A 20,220-nucleotide genomic window follows, 5' to 3' on the forward strand; every position below is an offset into this window, starting at 1 on the left:
ATGAGGAGGCATCAATAAATACAACAAACAAATATAAGGGGGCCAGGTAGGCAGCAGAAAGACCAGTCAGAGGCATCAGACCTGAGTCCCAGACCTGCTTTTGCAACAACCAGGATCTGACCTTGAGCAAGCCATTTGACCTTTCTAGTTCTCCTTTTCCTTATCTATGATATGCGATGGTTAGATTATGTCAGTTGACCTTAATCCTTGCTGTGCATCAGAAATCATCTGGGATCTTTCTAAAAATCCTGGATCCTTCCCCCCAAAGTGTGGTTTTAATTGGTGGGGCAGCAGCGTTTTGGGCAATAGCTTTCCAGGTGATGCTAGCCTGCAGCCCAGGCTGAGAACCACGGGCTGAGATGAGCTCTCAAGCCTATGGTTCTCAACCCTTAGGGCACAATAACATCCTCCCAGTGCAGGCTGCATTCCCAACAATTAGGCGAGACTCTCTGGGGAGGTGGGACCCAGGCATCGGTATTTTTGAAAGTTCCCAGGCTGATTCCGTGGTGCAGCCCAGATTGAGAACCACTGTTCTAGGCCCTCTCACGACTTCAGTTTCCTATATGGCCAGTGAAAGATGGGAAAAGGAAGGAAAGAGAAGCCAGTTTCTCCCAGAAGAATGAGAATTCTTATGTCAAATTAAAAAGAGAATTGAGTGCCAAAAGCCCCCGACAGAGTTGTAACACACAGTAGGGTTGATTTTGGACATGTGCATAATTCATGTTGATGCATGACAGGTAGAAAATGTCCACTCCAAAATGCTCTCAGCTCTAAATTCAAAACTCCAAGGACTACATCTATAAAGTGACTCCATGGTGTGTGCTCTGCAATACTTAGAATATGATTTGCATGGTTGACTGTAATATGAACATTATATTCCCTACCCCCAAGGTTACTTAAATCCACTTATTAGGCAATGGTGAACTAAACAAACAGTCATTAGAAACACTCCAGACTATCTTTTAAATCTGTTGCTAAATTATATTTTGCCTGCACCAAACTCATACACACAGCATGTCTACAAGCATCATGAAACCAAAGCCTCAGAAATATTTATGTTAATAAGAGCATAAGCCACCTCTGGGCCCTCACATGGGATTCTTCAGGGAAGTAAGGGCTCCTTAAGATGAGGGCTGTTCATTACTGTTATTTCTCACATCTGGGTAAATAAAGCACTGCCCACATGTGGTTAGAAATCCAAGGAGAAAATGAACTCTCCGGAGGTCTGGAAACGAAGAACACCTCTGATCGACTGCCTCATTTCCTGAAATGAGTCAGAAATGAAAGTAATTCTTCAGAAAAGAACATCTGCAGGGTGACGCAGCTTATAAAGTAACGCCAGATGATACCTGGGACTAAGAGGCTGGGCCTGGGGAAGGAGGAACGGCCTGGACAACAGGGCTGGGGCCCCTGCGCTGCACTTAATCTTGGAGCTGCTGCTGTTCGCTTAGAGGGTCTGCAAATCCAATGAGCGGCTGGGCGTCCTGGTCTCAGCTGTAAATCTTGATTAGCGGTAAGAATGCTCGCATGCCATTAGAAAGCTTGCCCCTCTCTGAAGGGTCGAAGCAGCCAGAAAGGATGCATATGTCGGTGTGGACAAGGAAACAGCAATGCTTACAAGAAAGACGATTTTGCTTAACTAGAAAGAGCCTATGCCTGCTGATTTGGAGAGCCTTTCTTCCTGAGGAGGAAGGACTGCTGTACAGAGATGACCTAAGGCCGCCCAGGGAGGCCCTTCCTTCACATTACGCAGGAAGGAGAGGTACTGGCATATGGTCAGGGACTGGAGGGCAAGAAAGACAAACACCTTTCACAACAACTCCTGTACGAACCAAGAGACAGGAAGGTGAAAAACAACGGCTGTCGTCACCAAAATCGGACGCCAGTTATTTCTATTAGGTGGCCCATTACTATTCTTTCCATAATGGGTATTAAAAAGAAATGCATCTCCATAATGCTGGTGGGGGGCTGAGGAGGCTGGAAACAATCTAAATGCCCATTAATAAGTGACTAGTTAAATTAAAATCTCGTACATACACAACGGAATACTATGTAGCCATTTAAAAGAAGGCCGGTCCAGAGCGTGTGCAGATCCAGAGATACGTATTTCGTAGGATACATGAAGACAGGAGGAAAAAAGGCCCCTGGACTCTGTTTAGAGCTAAACAGAGTATGTAAACGTGTATGTAAATGTATTTAAAGAAGCTGCCTTAGTGTAGGAGAAGGGGGCTAGGAGAGTGTCGTTCTTCCTTTTATACCCTCAATACAGTCTGAATTATCTTTTCAGGTACCTACCACCCCACTGCTGTTAAATAATAGGCCTTAACTAGGAAGGCTATTTTTGGTTTCTTCTTTGTACTAGTCTCTCTAGATATAATTTAAAACAAATGAATGTTATTTTAAATAGATATTATGGGCTGAACTATGTCTCCTCAAAATTCATATGTAGAAGCCCTAACTCCCGGTACCTCAGAATGTGACTATATTTGGAAACGGGCCTCTCCAGAGCTGATGAGTTAAAATGAGGCTGATAGAGTGGGCCCTAATCCAATCTGATTGGAGCCCTTAGAAGAAGAGGAAATATGGACACACAGAGAGACCTCAGGATGTTCACACACAGAGGAAAGACCATGTGAGGATGCAGCGGGAAGGTGGTGTCCACAAGCCAAGGAGAGAGGCCTCAGAAGAAACCAAATCTGTTGACACCCTGACCTTGGACTTCCAGGCTGCAGAACTGTGAGAAAATAAATTCTGTTGTTTAACCCTCCCAGTCTGGTATTTTACATGGAAGCCCTAGTACACTAACACAGTACAGGCATCCCTCATTTTACTGCACTTCACTTTACTGCACTTTGTGGATACTGTGTTTTCTACAAATTGAAGGCTTATGGCAACTCTGCATCGAGCAAGTCTATTGGCACCATTTTTCCAACAGCATTTGGTCACTTCATGTCTCTGTGTCACATTTTAGTAATTCTCACAATATTTTAAACTATCTCATTATTGTTATATTTGTTACGGTGATCGATGATCAGTCATCTTTGGTGTTACCACTGTAATTGTTTTGGGGCGCCACGAACTGCACCCACATAAGACAGCAAACTTAACTGATAAATATTGTGTGTGCTCTGACTGCTCCATCAACCAGCTGTTCCTTCTCCCCGGGCCTCCCTGCTCCCTGAGACACCACAATATTGAAACTAGGCCAGTTACTAAGTGAAAGGAAGAGTCAAGCAATGTGGCAAACGTCATTGCTGTTACGGTAAGAAAATGCCACAGCAGCCACCACCCTGATCAGTCAGCAGCTGTCAACATCAAGACCTTCCATCAGCAAAAAGACGATGACTTGCTGAAGGCTCAGATAATGGCTAGCATTTTTTAGCAATAAAATATTTTCAAATGAAGGTAGGCACCTTGTTTTTTAGACATAATGCTATTACACACTTAATAGACTACAGTATAGTGTAAACTTAACTTTTATATGCACTGGGAAACCAAAAAATTTGTGACTCGCTTTATTGCGATGTTTGCTTTGTTGCAATATTTGCTTCATCATGGTGGGCTGGAGTCAAACCCACAGTATCTCCCAGGGATGCCTGTATATACATAAATAGATGGGTGAAATTCAAATTAACATAACATGGAGACAGGTGCCCAAAAGTCTTCAGTGGGTCAAAACCCCGCTATGTCTGCTGTGATGAAGATGGCCTCACCTGGCATGTGAATAAACTGGGGCACATGATGCTTCTGACTAGATCAGGGTAATCCAATTTAGTGACTTGGGCCAGGACTAGAACAGGTTTCCTATCTCAGTCAGGACTCAGTCTGCTTATGCCACTTACCTTTTACTTAACAAATCCCATAACTCAAAGGAATAGAGGGCTTCCCTGGTGGCGCAGTGGTTGAGAAACTGCCTGCTAATGCAGGGGACATGGGTTCGAGCCCTGGTCTGGGAGGATCCCACATGCCGCGGATCGGCTAGGCCCGTGAGCCACAATTACTGAGCCTGCGCGTCTGGAGCCTGTGCTTCGCAACAAGAGAGGCCGTGATAGTGAGAGGCCCGCGCACTGCGATGAAGAGTGGCTCCTGCTTGCCACAACTAGAGAAAGCCCTCGCACAGAAATGAAGACCCAACACAGCGAAAATTAATTAATAAACTCCTACCCCCAACATCTAAAAAAAATTTTAAAAAAAAAGGAATAGAGCTCAAGATATGTTATTAGTGTCCTTTAAAGGCTTGGCTTATATTCAAAAGGCTTTCTTCTTGTGCTGATAACTAATGAAAAAGAAGGTGTAACTGTAATATTATTAATCAATTTAAAAAATAAAAGATTTGGTACCAGGGTTTGTAAAAATTTCAAAAAACAAAACAAAATGCCATATTTCTGTACCCACCTAATTTTTTTATAGCTTAATACATGTGGTCTCAGGTCACAATGCAATATATTAAAAGTATGATATTCCTAGGCTAAAATATCCTTATAAAATTATATAGATTTTTATAAATTAATCAATCCTCCCTTTAAAAATCAGAGTTGGGCTTCCCTTGTGGCGCAGTGGTTGAGAGTCTGCCTGCCGATGCAGGGGACACGGGTTCATGCCCCGGTCCGGGAAGATCCCACATGCCGCGGAGCGGCTGGGCCCGTGAGCCATGGCCGCTGAGCCTGTGCGTCCGGAGCCTGTGCTCCACAACGGGAGAGGCCACATCAGTGAGAGGCCCACGTACCGCAAAAAAAAAAAATTAGAGTTTAGTGTTAAAAGAGATATTAAAGCCACAGACTTTACCTACAGATTCTATAACGCAGAAGTGGGCTAAGATCCAGGCACATGAAAAGAAGATCAAAACTTGAAGCTAAGTATTTGGTACAGTCAGTTCAGGCCACGTTCTGAGGAGGGCAGACTCACTTTTGCCTTGAATGGTTAGGGAAAAGTTTCAACAAGGGCAAGAGCTCTAAACCAATCTGGTATTAGACACATAAAGGCTAAGGAGAGGTAATATATCCAGGTCTGCCTTGCCACTGAGTATAAAGTTTTAAAGGCAAGAACTATGTACCTAAGATCCTAACAGAGTGCCTGGCACATAGTAGGCACCTGCCAGAGCTGGGGCAGGGGAACAGTGGGGGAAAGTACACAGTATGCTCACCTTGGGGTCTGTGGTGCAGGTTCTTGTAAGGAGGTTGTGGGATATAAAGTTAAAGCAATTGGGGCCAACCTGTAGACTGACTGAAGTCTGGGGAGTCTTTAAAGGTGTTTCTGAAAGAGAATATTATAGAACACAGATGGGACCAGCAGTGACGTACAGAATGGACCAGAGAAATGACAGGGAAATGACAGGGAATCAATCAATCAAAGGGTTAATCAAAGGAGGTTAATCATGTAATCTATTGGGAAAAGTCTCAGCTTCCTAATGTATAAAATGGGCATCATACTACCTATCTTCACAGGGCTATTATGAATACTAAAGTTGGGCATACCACATGGCCTGACAGTAAGCACTTAAGAAAATATAATTGCTATTATTATCATAATGACTATTCCACACTGAAAAATAGAGAAGGAAATGAGTAAGAGAACAAGTGTGAGGTGCAGAAGCAGGGTATGTCTCCTTGGGCTCTCAAGTCCTTTAAAGAGAGGATGATAATGGCTTTTTTGGAGTGAAATGTACTGCATTTATTGCTTAGCTCTCCAGAACTTAATACATCAATACAGGAGAACCAACACAGGCAAATCGGATGTCTGAAATGATCTTTAAAATCAAGATACTCCAAAATCAATTTTTAAGTTGCCTTTGTATAAAAGTAACTATATGGGTTAAGGCTAATCAGTTTTGAAACACTAAATTAATAGACTCAGATATAAATCCACAAGAACAATTTTTATAATGAAAATGCCAATGCCTTTTTAATTAAGGATGGAATTGCCAACATAAAAGACTTCAGATAAATGAGGAATTGTTCCTTTCACTCATAAATGAAAGGACCTGATAACTCTGTGAATTATTTTGAGATATTGATTACCAGAAATTGTTTAGAATCTAAGCTACAGGACTTTCCAACTGCATAATAATCACCTCATATTGGGGCTGAGAGCCTCAGACCACATTTGGCGCTCTGGCTTTTTAAGTTCCTTTTTCTGGTTATTATCAGAGGGCCCACAGCGCTATATTTAGAGTCATTAGATACATATGAAGCTCTACTGAAGATAATGGCATTTTGTCTAACAGGAAGCAATGCAACTTGACCTTAGAAGGAAGAGTTACTACACATAAAAAAAAAATACATGCACGTTTACATAAATACATACACGTGTACACATGGTAAAAGGTTTACCAACTAACCTTTATGTATCAAACATCATGAAATTAATGCATCAGAGATCCGTGTTAATATTCCTATTCTCAACATACATGATCTATTTAAAAACTGCTTACTCTTTGGCCCTGAACCAGGTTTCAACATTTACTGTATCGTTGAAGGGTATATTACTTCTTAAAATTAATTCAAAAACAAAACAAACAGAACCCACAAAATTACCCAAAGGGACTAACACAAAGGGAGAAAAATAAGGCATAACTGATTCGTTTTGCCAGAGCCAAGAGAAACTTTCCAATAAACAATGAGGCCCAGGTGAAGAGAGAGTTAGCAGTCAAACAAATTAGTCAACTAAAGGAAGTCAAACACACCAGCATCATGTGACGACTGTAGACAGATATCAGCCAGCACATATACATATTCAATACCGAAAATGAGTAACATCTTAGAAGAAAACAGCAGAGAACAAAATAAGGAATTTAGAAGTGGGAAGAAGAAAAGGATTCCTGTAAAGAGAAGAACAAAGGCTAAGACAACATGGGACAGGTAATGGGGTGACCGCCAGATAAATCAAGAGAAATGAGTTTGAATCTCTCTGCTTTGTCCACCCAACTGGTTTTCTTCAGAATGTTTCTTAACTTTTCTAAGCCTCAGAATCTTCATCTGTTGTCTGAACAGGGAAGTATTGTATGATATCCAAAAGTCTCTTGCAGCTTGGACAAAAGACCAGAAGTTTCTGTTTAGATGATAAAGTTACTTTTTTTTTTTTTTTAATAGGCTACTTTCATTGCACAGTGGGCTTCAAGTGCAGAAGTCTGGAATTTCACAGAAGGGAGCCCCGTGGAGCACAGCCCTGAAGCCTGAGCTAAACCAAGGCCTCTGAAATGAGTACAAACAGCTGGACAGGTTGAACATTCCCTGTACTACAATGTTGACCTAGGCCACAATCACTTTGCCTCTGCCCTTCCTAGCTCTTCCTCGTCGGATACACTCTTTACCCAATCCCAACGCTTCACACAATCCTGCCAAATGCAAGTAAGATGCACATTTATGAAAAAGTTGGTAGAGCTCATCAGGTGTAAGAGGAAATGAAAACGTTTTGTGGCCGCCCCTGACCTTGAGAAATGACAATAACCAGTTCTACTTATTGCCCTGTTACAATGAGTAGTCCAGTAAGTCCCCTTTCAAAATCTTCATAATCTGAAATGTGAAAAAATATTTATGCCTACAACAGTCTCACAGTATTATTTATAACAGCAAAATAATCTGCTACACGTTAGATCCGCAACGATCAAGGGATGATTATGTAAATGGTACCTCGACTTAAACTCTCATCCACAGCCCCTGTGCTCACCCTCCATGGGAATCAGATTGCCTGCTGATGAACAACCTCTTCACCAGACTTAAGATCCTGGAGGCAAAAACCGTGTTTTGTTCATGGACTCAGCCACAAAGTCTACCTCACAGTGAAGACAAAATAAGTATCTGTGAAATGTTTGCTAGCAAAGGCTTCCACGTCGGTTCTGTCTAGTGGAATATTATGCAGCTATTAAATGTGGTTTGTGAAGCATTTTTAAATATAAGGAATGCTGATGATGAAAAGGTCCTGGAGACGAAAAGCGGCGAATGTATATAATGCCACTGAATCGTACGTTTGAAATTGGGTAAAATGGTCAATTTTACGTTCTGTATGTTTTACCACAATGAAAAATAAATATTATGGAATGCTTATGAGGCAAGTTAAGTGGAAAGACAGGATACTGTATTTCTAAACTATATAAAATTCTGCGTTTTTAGAAGGCTGGAAAGAAGCACACTAAGGTATTCATGTTTGGTTTATCTCTGAGCAGTAGCATTAGGGGTGATTTCTGTTTTATTTGCAATTTTCTGTTTTTTCCAAAATATCTACAATGGACCACTTACAGTCATACCTTGGGATCTGCGGGTGATTGGTTCCAGCACCCCTGCAGTTACCCAAATCCTGGATGCTCAAGTCCCTTATATAAACTGGTGTAGTATTTGCATATAACCTAAGCATATCCTCCTGTATACTTTAACTCATCTCTAGATTACTTATAATACCTAATGCAATATAGATGCTATGTAAATAGTTGCTGGCTTGTGGCAAATTCAAGTTTTGCTTTTTGGAACTTTCTGGAAATTTTGGGGGGGAATATTTTTGATCCACGGTTGGTTGAATTTGTGGACGCAGAACCTGTGGATACAGAGAGCTGACTGTAACACTACAATCAGAAAAGTATGTGGCACAGCAGACGTCAGGGATAGGAAGGTTTGGTTACCAACAGGTTTAATTTGGATGAGAATCATTCACCTTGCTATGAGCCTTGATACTGCATACTATCTGTGCTTGCCCACACTGTGGAGACAACCCAAAGGCATGCCATGAGGGTTAAAATTTTAACTTTATTATATTGAAATGTCTTTCTCTTCTTTTTCTTTTTGCAATGCTGGAAAGCATGCATTACAAATTTGCTGCTCCGTAAGTATGCTTTGTCCAGGCTGAGAAATAGGAATAGATGATTGTTTTGGACACGGAAGTGCCGAACTGCATCAAATGCACAGTTTGTCTCAGAGGTGAAGGCTTTCCGGACCTGGGATGGGCCAGTTTGGAATGCCTCGTAGAGAATGAGGCATCCAGACAGACTCAGGAAACATGAGAATCACCACATTTAAGGATAAATTAGAAGCAAGGCCTTTGGAGTTGCACAGACTCAGGATTGAAGTAACATATAAAGAAGACCTAGGACTGCCACCTATAATTGTCATGTTGAGCGCTCCTGGCCTCAGTTTCCCCACAAATAAATGGGGATAATAATACCTGCCCCTTGGGTATTAAATGGGATGATGTTTGCAAATCTGAGACACAAGAAAACCCAGAGCAGAGCCTGCAGTCAGTAGGTGCTCAATCAGTATCACTGGTTTCCTTTCCTTCTTTCGAAAAGAGTATCTAATCTGGGAAACAGTAAATGACTTGAATGCTAAAAATGACCAACTGTCTATAAACAAAGTTAATATGATAGGAGTAAAGGAAGATATTTTCAATAATATTTTAAGTTATCCCATCAATTCAGTTCTCATATAGTTCAAAACAATATTCTTATTCTTTGTTCCTTAGTAATAGGAAAATATTAATCACTACTCTCTGTGTATTTCACACACCTGAGACCATGAAGCCACCCTTCACTTCCTTCTTCAGTGTTCCCATCTTAAAATCTTTCATTCCTTTAAACAAGCTCTGAGCCCTCTGCAAGTTCCCCCCAACACTGTAAGGGATCCTCCAAATCCCTGGGAGCAGGGCTGAGCTTCGCGTAAGGCAGCACCTGATCCATGCATCCCAATGTTGAGCTTTGGAAAATACAACTAATCATTATGCTTCTGAAGGTTACTTGACTTGGGGCGACCGATGGGGGGTGTGTGGGCGCTCCCAAGACAGATCCAAGTGTGACCGGTAGTGCCCTCCATCTGCTTCCGTAACCTTTGTCCCTTGCTTTGCTTTGTCATCATCAACACTGTTTAGCAAGCCGATAGCTTCTGAGATTGCATCGGATTCAACATTGCACCACATTTCTCCCTTCAAAAGAGCAGCCTGTATCTTTGCAGAAGATCTGCTCCCTTCCTTGATGAGCTCTTTTACTTGAGTGCCTCACTGGGCAAAGCAGGAAAAGAACCAAACAAAGGATGATGGAAGTCTTCAGCTGTTTGGGGTTTCCTTTGTGCAGACTGAACTATGAACCCCACTACTCTCAGGCTAGAAAGCTCGAGTGTGTTCTTTCAATAAACATGTCCTGAGCTGAGCGGTAAATGCTGGGTATTCCAAAATAAGCCAGTCTTGCCTTATGGAAGAAAAGTGTGTTAACAAGGACACCATAGTGCAATATGTTCTAAACAAAGGTATATAGCTGCACAGAGGGGCGGAGGAGGACACTGGGTTTGACCAGACAGGATTCTAGGAGTCGGGTAATTCACACATCTCTTTACCAGCCACTGAGGAATGAATGAGCTGACCCCACAGTGTCTCTGGGGGGCTAATGCAGTTGCAGTCTTTTAATGCAGTCTCTTTAACACCATTGCCACTGAACTGCTTTGGTTACTGCATTTGCTTTCTTGTTCCCCTCACATGCTCACCTCCTTACTTTATTTTTGGAATAAAACATATGGTGCTTTCATTCTCTCCCCAGTCTTTCAACCCCATAATGTTTCCTGCCCTGGAGAGTTGCTTTGACTATCAGGGAAAGAACACTGTAATGGCTTAGATGGAGCAAACAGAAAGCAGAACGAGCCTGCTGGCTGAAAGGAGCCAGAAAAGTGTGCGTGGAACCATTGCCTGAAGTGCCCACTGTGACCAGGCCCTCAGCGGCCCTAGCAGGTGAGTGACTGCCCTGTGAATGCCCAGGTGCACCCCTGTCAGCTGCAGCTGGGGACAGTTTATCTTCGAATCACTGTCTGTCCTCCGCCCCTCACCTCACCCATTTCCAGTGGCAGAATATTTGTCAAGAGTGGTTTTTAACCTTTCGTAGGCCATGCAACTCTTTGGGAAAATAGTGAAATTCAAGGATCCTCTCCCCAGAAAATTTCTCAGAAGCAGATAAACATAAAATATTATATACAACTTCTAGGAATTCGCAAACTCCTGAAGCCCATACCTGGAATACTAGGAGGGGTACACTGTTCAGTTTGAAAGTTTTTGAGCTTCTATCACGTGCCAAGCACTTTGGAGACCCCACCTCAAACTCAACTTGTCACCATTCTCTGTGTCGAACCGTTTTCCCACGCCCAGCCTGGAACACGGGTCCCCATGTTATCTGCCCAGGAAACCCCTATTCAGCAGCTTAATCATCACGCTTTTTTTTTTTAATAAATGTATTTATTTTATCTATTTATTTTCGTCTGCGTTGGGCCTTCGTTGCTGCCCGCAGGCTTTCTCTAGTTGCAGTGCGCGGGCTTCTCACTGCGGTGGCTTCTCTTGTTTTGGGGCACGGGCTCTAGGTCTCAGGCTCAGTAGTTGTGGAGCACGGGCTTAGTTGCTCCACAGCATGTGGGATCTTCCCTGACCAGGGCTCTAACCCGTGTCCCCTGCACTGGCAGGCGGATTCTTAACCACTGCACTACCAGGGAAGCCCTTAAGCATCACTCTTGAATGAAAACATTCTGAGCCCTTCACCCTAATTCCCCCACTGCCCCCAAGAGGGTCTCATCGCACCTTATTGCTGCATGACTATACTCAGCAGGCCCTTGTATCAGAGATCCTGCAACATTTACTACCTTCGTGTATTTACATGGCTTTCTTCTCCTGCTAGATGATAAGCAACCTAAGGGCATGGATTGTAACTTCATCATCTTTTATTTCCAGCTTCTAGTAAAGTCCTTATTCTGGAGAAAAACAGTCCGTTGAGGGGAAACAGACACAAATTCAGATAATTTTAACACTGGGATCCTAATGGTCAACCTGATGGGATGAGTGATTTTAAGCTAAATCTTCAAGGAGCAGCAGCAGTAAATGAGAAAAGTTAGGAGTGGACATGACAGCAGAGGGGCAGGCGGGCAGGAAACAGTGTGTACGGGGAACAAAGTAATTCAGGATTCAGGGTGACTGAAGATGTAGGCAGGAGGAAGCTATCAGAGATGAGGAGAGAGCAGTACAGAGGGGATGAGGTTATGAAGGGCACTGAACGAGGTGGAAGGGAGCTTAAATTTATTTCGTAAAGGTAGGAAGTCACTGAAAGACATTTTTTTCTTTCCTACTTGAAAAGTGACAGATGATAGTTGTAGAAAATGGAGAAAAGTCATAAACATTTACAACCCCACCATATTGAGACAACCACCATTACCATCTTCATGTATTACATAAACACATACGTATGTGTATGTGACTATGGTTTTCATGTACTTTTGATCCTGCTAACATTTATGAAGCATTTGCTAGATACCAGACATTGTGCTAAATATACTACATGTATTCTGTCATTATGTCATTTAATGCTAAGAAAAATTCTTAGAGGTAGTTCCCATAGTAATCCCATTTTAAAGAGGAAGACATAGTGAAGGGCTGAGTGGTAAGGGGGAGAGGAAGAGGTACAAGGCCATCCAGCTAATATGTAGCAGAGTTAAGATTCAACACCAAATTTTCTTACTGTAAAGACCACTCTCTTACACTTCAATTTTTTAAATTTATTCTCACTCATTTAATTTACAAGACGAGTGAATCACTATATCCAGTCTGCTCAAAAAACTCCCTTTGGGATCCGGATTAGCATTGTAGTAAACTAAAAAAAAACACACCTGAAAAGCATGAGGACTTTACTACTGTCTCCCCAGACAGGGAGCACCAAAACCCCCTGCCATTTACTTAAATATGTTGCAATTGGTAAAGCTTACAGCTTTCTTCACTGAAGCCTTGTAAGTTTAGGAGGGTGACATGTTGAGACATGCACTGTAGACAAATTAATCTGGCAATGGTACAAAAAGGTGGATCTAAGAGGACAAGATTGGAAAGCTGCAATACAAACTGAGAGATAAGGCCACAGTCCCGGTGAGAGACACAGAAGCCTAGGACCAAGGCGGTGATATTTGGGATGGAGGCGAGAGAATGGACTCAGAAAACACAGGAGACAGAATTTAAAGGACTGGGTATGGAGAAAAAGCAGCAGCAGGGTGGTGTGAGGACAGAGAGGAGGTGGGGAAGGTGGATAGGGGGTGGCATTCACTGGGAGAGGGAACACAGGAAGAGATGCATTTTTCAGTGTGTGCATTTTGAGGTGGCGGTTGGGGAATAATGAGTTCGACTGTGAACATTAAATCACTGAACACATTCTGAGTGCCTACTACACGCCAGGTGCCTTGCCAAATGCTGGGGTCAGTGGTGAACCAGACTGAGGAGGTCACAGGACAGGTGGAGTGGGGGTAATAGAGTAGGAAAACAAGGAAGCACAGAGGTGGGTACATCCCAGTGGAGATGGCCTGGAGGGAGGTCTGAAGTCCAAAGGCAGGTCAGACCCTATAAACTGCAAGCGTGAATGGAACGCCCTCAGAAAACACATATAATAGAGCGAGCAATAACAGGGAGCTCCCTGGTGGCCTAGTGATTAGGATTCTGGGTTTGCACTGCCATGGCCCAGGTTCAATCCCTTGCTGAGGAACTGAGATCCAGTGAGCTGTGTGGTGCAAGGGAGGGAGGGAAGGAGGGAAGGAGGGAAGGAAGGAAGGAAGGAGGGAAGGAGGGAAGGAGGGAAGGAGGGAAGGAGGGAGGGAAGGAGGGAGGGAGGGAGGGAGGGAGGGAAGGAGGGAGGGAAGGAAGGGAGGGAGGGAGGGAGGGAGGGAGGAAGGAAGGAAGGAAGGACAATAGAGCAAGAACACAAGTGAATCCAGGTTGGTGCTCTGAGTAACACCAGGATTTTAAGTCAAGCAGAGGAAGCAGGAGACCAAGAAGGAAGAAACAGTCAGACACAGGAGGGGCCAAGAGAGCCCAGATCCCACAAGCCAAGAGGGGAGCAGAAGGAATAATAATCCATCTTGAGACTATCCTGCCCTTGGACTTCTCAGGAAGGATGACTTTTTTTTTAAATTCAAAGGTCATTCAGTCTATTTTAAACATTAAACAAAGTCAGATAAAAAGTCCATGACGAGGGTAAGAATTTACATATCCTGGTCGTCTCTCAGAGGTTTATCCACCAGCCATATGGAGTTGATGATTAATATTCAGCAGGAAGTGAATTTATAACCACGTGCCTGCCATTCAAATGTGAAATGTTTTCTGCCCAGTACACCCAATAATAAATACATTAATACATCTTCAGTTTAAAATACATTTATGAATAATTTTATACATTTTGTAAATTTCCTGGCAAGAACGATAATAGAACAATCTATTTTCACCGCTACGTGAAACAAAAAAGAGGAATGAAAGGTTCAGTTAATCACGGAATTTAATATGCTTTATAATAAATATCAAACAGTCATTACTTGGGCTATACAAAGGGTGGCTGAGGTCAAAAGATGATTATAACAGCAAGAGTTTGTGCCCATATTTATTCTCTGTCAGTCGCTTACATTTGCATAAGAAGTTTCCTCTACTCATCAATTTTTTACCACATTAGAATGCTAGAAATCAAATTTGTTTTTTTCTGATTTATATATGGGCAGTAATAATATGATCTGGTAATGATTAACAGTAGGAACATTCAAATAAATGGAAAACACTCGCCCTTCCAAGGTACCAATGCAACAACAGACAGATATGAAAATAAATTACATTCACTGCCTTCGGTAAAGGTTGGAAAGGCTTAGAAAGCCAGGAAGGCACCAGAATCTGAAATGATTACTGTGACAGTATTTGATAAAGCCAGGAAAGGCCAAATACTGTGAATTCGTCATCTTTTGTCATCTTTGTCAACAGTATGTGTGCGTATGTATGTGTACACAACATACGCACACTTGACTTGATGGCAGCCTGACCATAAAAAGAGAGGCAATAACTTCAAGATTATAGTGGAGACATGTGGGGCCGGAAGGGGATGCAGGACCTATCCATCCAGGAACCGATGGAGTTATAATTTCCCCTCTTGATAACCACCCAGAACTGGGAGTCACAACTAGTAGAGACCAAAATTTATTAAAATGAAAATGACTTGTACAAATGAACTGATTTACAAAACAGAAATAGAGTCATAGATGTAGAAAACAAACTTATGGTTACCAAGGGGGGAAGGGGAGGAGGGATAAACTGGGAGATTGCAGAGCACAGACTCCGGACACGCAGGCTTAGCGGCCACGGCTCACGGACCCAGCCGCTCTGCAGCATGTGGGATCTTCCCGGACCGGGTCATGAACCCGTGTCCCCTGCATCGGCAGGTGGACTCTCAACCACTGCGCCACCAGGGAAGCCCCCCAAACCAATTTTAACCAGACAGTATATATTGTGTAAGGCCAGTCCATTCCGATTAGCTGGTGCCTGCGCCGTATCGGCTGTTAAATATTTTTTATTTAATTTATATTTTATTCAACATAAATACTTCACTCCTGATATAAACAAAATGTTAACGGACATTTATAGGTGCTATCGTTTTGTTTCTTCTTCTGTATATTCTTACTTTCTTCCAGCGACAATGTAATATTTACGCGATTAAACAAATGTGACATTAAATAACCCAAACTATAGAATGCTCTCTACTCGCTGTAAGGGTCTTAACTTACGTTATGCTGGTCTACAGAACATCTCACTATCGATAAAGCAAAGAAATTTTTTTGACAGAACAAGGAAAGGGGGCCAGTTTTAAAAACAGACACAAAAAGCCTTTAATAAAAGGCTAATTAATAAAAGACACAAGAGGGCTTCCCTGGTGGTGCAGTGGTTGAGACTCCACCTGCCGACGCAGGGGACACGGGTTCGTGCCCTGGTCCGGGAAGGTCCCACATGCCGCGGAGCGGCTGGGCCCGTGAGCCATGGCCGCTGAGCCTGCGCGTCCCGAGCCTGTGCTCCGCAACGGGAGAGGCCACAGCAGTGAGAGGCCCACGTACCGCAAAAAATAAATTAAAAAATAAATAAATAAATAAAAGACACAATAAGTCTTTAATGAAAGGCTAATCAATAAAAGGCTAATAAAAGTATTGATTTAACAGCATCTGCAGAGAGTAAGCAAGAACAATACAGTGGTAACCTTTTTCCTAAGCAAGTCTCAAGAGAAAGATAAACACCTGAATGAGTCAAGAATCACGACAATCCCCTGTTGTGTGAAGGTTTCCACAAATCCCCAAAGCTGACTTAGAGAAAGAGATTTATAAGGATCATGTCTTTACTGTAATTTGCCCCCTCAGAGTCCAAATTTATATTTACATTTAGGGGTGTCAATGACCAAACCATCACCTATAAGACACAATGAAATAACACAACGTAACTTTTATTAATAAAATAAAATAAAGGCTGATCCCCACCGCCACCACTTCCTTACAGTTCACTCTGAGCCTCGGTAAAATGTGGGAGTTGTATGGGCCTGGGCAACAAAACCCCCTCACAGCAGTGAAATGAGTATTTAATGAGAACACCGACTGTCAGCCCAATTTCAGCATGTGTCCCTATCTAAGAAGCAATGGAGAGATGTCATTTCTTATACACTATAGCTAATAAAAACTAGTTTAAGAAATGACAAAAAATTAAAATTAAAAAAATCACCTAGACTTTTTTAAAAAAATGATTAAGCATGTTTGGAGACACAGATATGTTTGTGTTTAGAGATTTTTGACCACTTTCCTGTAATATTTGCTTATTAATTTCTTTAAACTTTACAACACCACCTGTTATATTCAGGATGAATACAGGTCTCCAGAAGAGATGAGTTCAAAATGTTACACTTAAGTTTAAAATTACGGAAACATGATGCATCAGATCAGGTGGTTTGACTGTTTAACGATAAAATACGGTTTTGCGGGCTTCCCTGGTGGTGCAGTGGTTGAGAGTCTGCCTGCCGATGCAGGGGACACGGGTTCGTGCCCCGGTCTGGGAAGATCCCACATGCTGCAGCGCGGCTGGGCCCGTGAGCCATGGCCGCTGAGACTGCACGTCCGGAGCCTGTGCTTCGCAACGGGAGAGGCCACAACAGTGAGAGGCCCACGTACCACAAAAAAAAATTAAAATAAAAAATAAAATAAAATACGGTTTTGCAACTGCTGAAATGACCTCTTTGTGACTGTCTGTGTGCTCAGCCAGGTGAAGCCGGCACTCCCACCAGATTCTCTGCTTCAAGCAACTGCACATTAGAAATAAGAAGGTTGTATCATTAACTATTAGAGAAATGCCAATCAAAACTACAATGAGGTATCACCTCAGACAAGTCAGATGGCCATAATTTAAAACTCTACAAATAATAAATGCTGGAGAGGGTGTGGAGAAAAAGAAACCCTCTTACACTGTTGGTGGGAATGTAAATTAGTGCAGCCACTATGGAAAAGAGTATGGAGGTTCCTCAAAAAACTAAAAATAGAGTTACCATATAATCCGGAAATACCATTCCTGGGCATATATCCAGACAAAACTATAATTCCAAACGATACATACAACCTTATGTTCACAGCAGCACTATTTACAATAGCCAAGACATGGAAACAACCTAAATGTTCATCAACAGATGAATGGATAAAGAAGATATGGTACATATATACAATGGAATATTACTCAGCCATAAAAAAGAATGAAATAATGCCATTTTCAGCTACATGGATGAATCTAGAGATTGTCATATTAAGCGTACTAAGTTAGAAAGAGAAAGACAAATAGCATACGATAGATATCACTTACATATGGAATCTAATGTGACACAAATGAACTTACCTACAAAACAGAAACAGACTCACAGGCATAGAGAACAGGCTTGTAGTTGTCAAAGGGGAGGGGGTGGGGGAGGGATGGATTGAGAGTTTGGGATTAGGTAGATAGATTGTTGGATAAACAACAAGGTCCTACCGTATAGCACAGGGAACTATATTCAATATCCTGTAATAAACCATAATGGAAAAGAATATGAAAAAGAATGTATATATGTATAACTGAATCACTTTGCTGTACAGCAGAAATTAACACAATATTGTAAATCAACTATACTTCAACAAAATAATTTTTTTAAAAAAAGAAAAGAAAAGGTTGGGAAACACCCCATGCTCTTCACCCCATGTCAAGCCCTTGGAATATACTCTCAAGCTCCACTTTCCAAGATCTTAGTATTCTTTATATTGTATAACAATAATAATAATAACAATAAAGCTTAAGCAGTGGTTGAGGACTTTGAGATGTAGGCTGAACAAATAAAAGTTTTTAAAAAATTCAATGAATAAGCAAACACTATGAGAGAATGGGCAAGAAAAAAGGAGTGGAGAACAGGGTGTTAATTTTGGTCATCTGCATTCTCTCCTAGGGCGTAAGGATGAATTTTCCATCTTGCCAAGATTTCGAGAAGGCCAAATTTAAAACAGCAAGTTTTACCACAGTTGAACAAACTTCACCATCCACAGTGAATGGGACTATAGCAACTTTAAAATATGGCCATTAATTCTTTGAACCTCTTCTCATTAGATGGTGGAAGCTATGTCCCCTCCCCTTGAATCTGGGCAGGCTTGTGACTGCTTCCTCCAACAGAGTCTGATAGAAATGGTGTTTGTGACTTCAAAGGCCAGGCCGTGAGGGGCCATGCAGCTCCGGGTCTTGTCCACCGGAACACTGGTCTCTGAGTCCTGAGTTGCCCTGTCATAAGTCCCATTACCCTGAGGCTGCCAGGCTGATGGACAGCTCCAGCTGGGCCCAGCCTTCCAGACCCCCTGCCAAGGTCAGAGAAACATGAGGGAAGCTGTCTTGGACATGACTGTCTACCAGCTGAGCACTACTCACTGAGCCGTGGCTGAATCTCTGTAAACTCACAAGATGTAGTAAACTGTCTGTTGCTCTCAGTCACTAAGCTTTAGGATAGTTTGTTATGTAGCAACTATGTAGAGCATCACAGAATTTGCAAGGGGCTTTGAAGATCTCCAGGCAAAACATTCTGTTGGCTTTTGAGGAAACAGATCCAGACTAGTTAAGTGTCCAAGGTCACTAGTTAGCAATCGGGTTAAAAATAGAAAGCAGGCCTTTGGGCTCCCAGGTCTGTCCTTTCAAAGGACCCACCTTGGTTTCATCACATCCCATCTCCACATTTTTATTCTGTTATTGTGGGAACTCAAAAACTATTACTTGGGCATATTCTCAGAAGTTGTATCTTCTATTAAAAGTTAAGGACAATCTGACCTATTTTCTTTCTAACGCCTTTATCTTAAACATTCTCCTTGGGTGAAATTGGGAAGAATTACTACTTGGAGAGTATGGAATAAAACTTCTGACCAAAATTTGCTTCAGTAATATAGATAGTAGCATTAGCTTCAAAAAGTATGCCTAAGGTTTCACCTCTTCATTCACGTTTCACATGAAATATCTTCAAGGTAAACCTTGGTGTTACTTTTGATAAAAGAAATTTTCACATACTGAGGTACAGGGAAGACATTCTGGCTTATTCATGAGTTAACTTGAATTTTATGCTAACTAGAACAGCCTGTTTGTGGCCTATCAAACACATTGTACATCTGCTCTAATTTTTTTTTTTTTTTTGCGGTACGCGGGCCTCTCACTGTTGTGGCCTCTCCCGTTGCGGAGCACAGGCTCCGGACGCGCAGGCTCAGCGGCCATGGCTCACGGGCCCAGCCGCTCTGCGGCATGTGGGATCTTCCCAGACCGGGGCACGAACCCGTGTCCCCTGCATCAGCAGGTGGACTCTCAACCACTGCGCCACCAGGGAAGCCCAACACAACCCTTTATTTAAATGCCTTTTGCCAGTGTCTTCCTCTATATTCCTTCAGGTCAATTGATTCCAAATTCTTTGGTTTGTTTTTTCTAAGAAGTTTACTTATCACAAAACACATTTTCTTTACTACCTCGCGTATATGCTCTATAAACACAAAAGAAAATGCAGCCATCCTATTTGGCAAAAGGTTTCTAAACTGAATAACAGAACAGTGTAGTGGCAAAAGTTCAGGGTGACATAGCAGGTCAGTTTCCTCATCTATAAAATGGATGTCCTGCCAACCCTACATGATTGTTGTAAGAATCAAGCGAGACTCAAGTGCTTTGTTAACTGTAAGTGCCACAGCTACACAAAATGAAGTTATTACCATTATATATGCTTGCCAGGAGGGGGAAGAAAAAGTAACTTTACAGCAGTATTTATCAAACTCTTTCCTTCATTAACTCTAAGGACTCACTCTCATATCCAGATCAGCCTTCCACCTAGGGAGAACTTAGCAGGGTTTTCATGTAGATGAAACAAAATTAATGGCAATGAGATTCTTACGAAATAAGATCCATAATCCTGCAGTACAT

At 42.2% G+C, this 20,220-nt stretch overlaps 1 protein-coding gene across 3 annotated transcripts in view; it reads right to left on the minus strand.

The window, feature by feature from the left end:
* The window catches only part of ANO6 (anoctamin 6), a 200,561-nt gene that overhangs the window by 161,042 nt on the left and 19,299 nt on the right, over window positions 1-20,220 (minus strand). The gene's annotated exons all lie outside the window — the stretch shown is intronic.

The sequence above is a fragment of the Tursiops truncatus genome, chromosome 11 (assembly GCF_011762595.2).
Source record: "Tursiops truncatus isolate mTurTru1 chromosome 11, mTurTru1.mat.Y, whole genome shotgun sequence".
Classification (NCBI taxonomy): Eukaryota; Metazoa; Chordata; class Mammalia; order Artiodactyla; family Delphinidae; genus Tursiops; species Tursiops truncatus.